General features: G+C 36.9%; 1 non-coding gene across 1 annotated transcript; it reads right to left on the reverse strand.

Moving 5' to 3' along the window:
• Window positions 1-847: 847 nt before the first annotated feature.
• Window positions 848-952, reverse strand: LOC133053355 (small nucleolar RNA U13). The gene has a single exon (XR_009692267.1). It is a non-coding gene; the product is annotated as a small nucleolar RNA U13 (small nucleolar RNA).
• Window positions 953-6007: the final 5055 nt, after the last annotated feature.

The raw sequence follows: 6007 nt of genomic DNA on the forward strand, positions 1-6007 counted from the left end.
TATTCAGCATCTCCTTTTTCCCTTCTTCCAGTATCACGCTGCTTTTAACACAACAAATAGAGAAGAAAGAGACAGACTGGCCAGTCATGGTTAAAAAGCTTTCTATTGATGCTAATAAGTTAATGAACAGACAAAAGGGCTTTCTTGGCCTTCCCCTTCATACAAGGCACACAAAAAAGACATTATAAAAAGACAATGAAAAATAACCCATGATTCCAATCACTTTTTTTTCTCCTGACTGGTCTTTTTGTCTCAAAGAACTGTGTCAAATCAGGCCTCATTTTTCCCACAATGTGCCTACTGTGTGGTGTTCACATTATGTAGCCAAAAAAAACAGTGCAGTTTAGAAACAAATTTGAGTTCCACCACTGTGTGATCCTAGGCAAGTTGCTTAAACTTTTTCTGATACTTACTTTACAAATGGAAAAGAAAATGGCAACTGTGAGAACCTAACGATCTCTACAGAATTAGTTTACCATGTGTGAAATTCTAGTGCATATGAATTTCTGCTTACCGCTTCCTCAGCCATAAGGAGTTTGTTTCAAGTATTTATCAGAATTTCAAATTATACCTGATGAGGATAATTATAGAAGGGGGAGCTATGGGCTACACATGGACATGAACAAATGAAAGAGGAAGCATAGAGGGATTTTGTACTGAAAGTTTAAGAAAAATAAAAGAAATAAGGAAAATTAAACCAGCCTTAGGATTCTCTTCCTTTGTTAAACATGAGAAAGCTAAGTAGTGGCAGTGTCAAGGAGAAGGATTAGCTCTTTCATAAACTCCACTGGTCCCTCTTGCATACTGTTACCCTCAAATAAGAACACTTATTTTTTTTTTTTTTTCACGTCAGACAGGTAATGTGCCAGTGTCGTAACAAGGTTTGGAGGGAGGCACATATCATGCAGCAGCGTGAACACCCAATCATCATGCTCATGAACTACAAAAGGATCAAGAGCACTTATTAAACCAAACCAATGTGGTGGCTATGTACATACACAGTCAAGATGAATCTCCTATATAACTGTTACAACTAGATAAACAGAGGCAAAACAATGAAATTGGACCCCTATCTTGCACGAGTCACAATAATTAGCTCAAAATGGATTAAAGACTCAAACCTAAGATCAGTGATAACAAAACGCCTTGAAGAAGTTCCTTGCCATTTGTTTTGGCAGTGATTTTTTGGATATAACACCAAAAGAACAAATAGCAAAAGCAAAAATCAACAAATAGAACTACATCATGCTTAAAAGCTTCCACACAGCAAAAGAAACAACAGAATGAAAAGATATCATAAAGAATGGGGGATACAGAACAGACTTTTGGACTCTGTGGGAGAAGGCGAGGGTGGGATGTTTCGAGAGAACAGCATCAAAACATGTATATTATCTAGAGTGAAACAGATCACCAGCCCAGGTTGGATGCGTGAGACAAGTGCTCGGGCCTGGTGCACTGGGAAGACCCAGAGGGATTGGGTGGAGAGGGAGGTGGGAGGGGGGATCGGGATGGGGAACACATGTAAATCCATGGCTGATTCATGTTAATGTATGACAAAAACCACTACAATATTGTAAAGTAATTAGTCTCCAACTAATAAAAATAAAGGGAAAAAAAAAAGAATGGGGGAATTTTTTCAAACCATATACCAAACAAGGGGTTAATACCCAAAATATATAACCAGCTCATACAGCTCAATATAAAAAGCAAACACCAAAAAAAAAAAAAACCAAATAAAAATAAAAAAATAAAAAACAAACACCAAACTAGCAACCCAATTAAAAAATGGACAGAAGACCTAAATGGCCATTTGGATGTCTTCTTTGGAAAAATGTCTAACAGGTACATGAAAAGATGATCAACATCACTTATTATCAGGAAAGTGCAAATTAAAACCACAGTGAGATACCAGTTCTAAAAGGTGTAAAGTGATATATCACCAAGAAGACAGGATTCTGGTTCAAGAGAGTGACACAGGAAGATCCTGAAATCACCTCCCACTACACACCAAATGTACAGCTACATACGGAAAAATTTCCTCTGAAAAGAGCCTTAAACTAACTGAACGACTCCTAAACAGTGGGCAAACAGGAAAAAACGCCATAATATAAAATTGGGTAAGAGATGCAGAGCCACAAGCTTGCCATTAACCCCTCCCACAATTGGGAGGGATCTCAAAACCCAGATCTCCTCCCTAAAGAGTGAATGCTTTGAACCCCACATCAGGCACTCCATTGCTTAAGACCTTCACCTGGAAGATGAGCCCCCAAAATATTTAGCTTTGAAAACCAACAGGGTTTGTGTTCATAAGATCCACAAGGCTATGGTGAACTGAGAAACAGCTCTTGAAAGGCTCCTGTGCTTAGACTCATCACCTCAGGGCCCAGTGCAGAAGCAACCAATCAGTGATCCTAACCAGATTCACACCAAGGTACATTATAACTAAAATGTTAAAAGAATCTTAAAAGCACAAGAGAAACACAGCATGTTATACACAAGGTAGCCCACATAAAATTATAAGTGTATTTTTCAACAAAAACTTTTCAGGCCAGAAGGGAATGGCATGATATAGTCAAAGTACTGAAAGAAAAAAAATAACTTCCAATCAAGAATATGCTACCTGGCAAAGTGATCATTCAGAGAAAAGAGTTTTCTAGATAAACAAAAGCTAAAGGATTTCATCACCAAGAAACCAACCTTACAGTGTTAAAGGGACTTCTTTAAGCCGAAAAGAAAGAGCTCTACCTGAGAATAAGAAAACATACAAAGGTATACATCTCACTGGTAAAGGCAAATATACATAGTAACGGTAGTGGATTGATCACTTATAAAGCTGGTATGAAGATTAAAAGAAGTATAAATTTATATAATTACAATAGTTAAAGGGATACACAAGATAAAAAGATACAAAATACAATGTCAAAAACAAAACGGGATAGAGTGTAAGGGAGAGTAAAATATAAAATGTTAGAATACATTCAAACTTAAGTTTTTATCAACTTAAAATACAGTTATAAATATAAGCAATTATATGTAAGCAAAATACTAACCACAAAACAAAAACCTAGATACACAAAAGATAAAGGAATCTAAGCATACCAATACATAAAATCATTACATCACAATAGAAGAGAGCAAGTGCCAAAGAAAGGAAGAAAAGAACCACAAAGCAGCCAGAAAAAAATTAACAAAATCCCAATGATAGCACATCTATTTCAATGACTTGCAATGGGTCTCTAATCCAAAGACAGAGTTGCTGAATGGATCAAAAAACGTTTACAAAAACAAAACAAAAAAGAAAACACAACAAGCCAAAATTGTTGGGACACAGCAAAAGCAATTTTAAGATAGAAGTTTATAGTGATACAAGATTGCCCCAGGAAACAAGAAAAATCACAAATAACCTAACCTTACACCTAAAGGAACAAAAAACAAAACTCAAAGTTAAAAGGAGAAAAGAAATCATAAAGATGAGAGAAGAAATAAAATAGAGACTAGAAAAAAAACAATGAAACTAAAAGCTGGTTCTTTGAAAAGATAAAATTGCTAAACTTCTATCTAGACTGGACCAAGAAAAAGAGAGAAGCCCCAAATATTTGCAATCAGAAATGAAAAAGAAGTTACAACTAACACCACAGAAATACAAAGTATCATAAGAGCCTGCTACAAACAACTACATAACAAAAAAAAATGTAAATCCATGGCTGATTCATATCAATGTATGACAAAACCCACTGGAAAAAAAAAATAATAATAATAAAAAAATAAATAAATAAAAATAAAAAAATAAAATTTAAAAAAAAAAAAAAATGGACAACTGAGAAGAAACGGACAGATTCCTAGAAATGTACAATCTCCAAAGATTGAAAAAAATTAAACTCCCAACCAACGAAACTCCAGGGCCAAATGGCTTCAAAGGTATTTTCTAGCAAACATTTAGGAAAAAGTTAACACCTATTCCGCTCAAATTATTCCAAAGAACTGCAGAAGAAGGAACTCTACCCAACACATGCTATGAAGCCAGTATCACCTGATGCCAAAGAAAGACAAATATATCACCAAAAAAAAACAGAAAATTGCAGGCCAATATCACTAACAAACATAGATGCAAAAGTCCTTAACAAGATACTAACAAGCCAAATTCAACAATACATTAAAAGGATCATATACCATGATCAAGTGGAATTTATCCCAGAGATGCAAGGATTTTTCAGTAGACACAAATTAATCAGTGTGAAACACCACATTAAAAATTAAAGAATAAAAACTGTATAACTCAGTTAACAATACAAAGAAATAGAGGAAAACAATACAATAGGAAAGACTAGAGATCTCTTCAAGAAAATTAGAGACACCAAGGGAATATTTCATGCAAAGACAGGCACAATAAAGGACAGAAATGGTATGGACCTAACAGAAGCAGAAGATTTTGAGAAGAGGTGGCAACAATACACAGAAGAATTACACAAAAAAGAACTTCATGACCCAGATAACCACGATGGTGTGATCACTCACCTAGAGTCAGACATCCTAGAATGTAAAGTCAAGTAGGCCTTAGGAAGCATCACTAAGAACAAAGTTATTGAAGGTGACAGAATTCCAGTTGAGCTATTTCAAATCCTAAAAAATGATGCTGTGAAAGTGCTGCACTCAATATGCCAGCAAATTTGGAAAACTCAGCAGTGGCCACAGGACTGGAAAAGGTCAGTTTTCATTCCAATCCCAAAGAAAGGCAATGCCAAAGAATGTTCAGACTACTGCACAGTTGCACTCATCTCACACGCTAGTAAAGTAATGCTCAAAATTCTCCAAGCCAGGCTTCAACAGTATGTGAACCGAGAACTTCCAGATGTTCAAGCTGGATTTAGAAAAGGCAGAGGAACCAGAAATCAAGTTGCCAACATCCGTTGGATCACTGAAAAAGCAAGAGAATTCCAGAAAAACATCTACTTCTACTTTATTGATTACACCAAAGCCTTTGACTGTGTAGATCACAACAAACTGTGGAAAATTCTTCAGGAGATGGGAATACCAGACCACCTGACCTGCCTCCTGAGAAATCTGTATGCAGGTCAAGAGCAACAGTTAGAACCAGATGGAACAACAGACTGGTTCCAAATTCGGAACAGAGTGTGTCAAGGCTGTATATTGTCACCCTGCTTATTTAAGTTATGTGCAGAGTACATCATGCGAAATGCTGGGCTGGATGAAGCACAAGCTGGAATCAAGATTTTTGGGAGAAATATCAGTAACCTTAGATATGCAGATGACATCACCCTTATGGCAGACAGTGAAGAGGAACTAAAGAGCCTCATGGTGAAGGTGAAAGAGCAGAGTGAAAAAGCTGGCTTAAAACTCAACATTCAAAAAACTAAAATCATGGCATCTGGTCCATCACTTCATGGCAAAGAGATGGGGAAACAACGGAAACAGTGACAGACTTTCTTTTCTTGGGCTCCAAAATCACTGCAGATGGTGACTGCAGCCATAAAATTAAAAGACGCTTGCTTGCTGCTTGGAAGAAATCTATAAACCTAGATAGCATATTAAAAAGCAGAAACGTTACTTTGCCAACAAAAGTCCATCTAGTCAAAGCTATGTTTTTCCAGTAGTCATTTATGGATGTGAGAGTTGGACTATAAAGAAAGCTGAGCGCTGAAGAATTGATGCCTTTGAACTGTGGGGTTCTAGAAGAAGCTTGAGAGTCCCTTGGACTGCAAGGAGATCCAACCAGTCCATCCTAAAGGAAATCAGTCCTGAATATTCATTGGTAGGGCTGATGCTGAAGCTGAAACTCCAATACTTTGGTCACCTGATGCGAAGAACTGATTCACTGGAAAAGACCCTGATGCTGGGAAAGATTGATGGCAGGAGGAGAAGGGACAACAGAGACACAAAGACAAGCAGTGTCAACTGTACGTAGACAACAAGACACACACTATTCTACTCAAGTCAGTGGAAGTGACTGAAAGTGAACATTCAATGCCATATCTGCAAGCCCAGAATG

This window comes from Dama dama, chromosome X (assembly GCF_033118175.1).
Source record: "Dama dama isolate Ldn47 chromosome X, ASM3311817v1, whole genome shotgun sequence".
Lineage (NCBI taxonomy): Eukaryota > Metazoa > Chordata > Mammalia > Artiodactyla > Cervidae > Dama > Dama dama.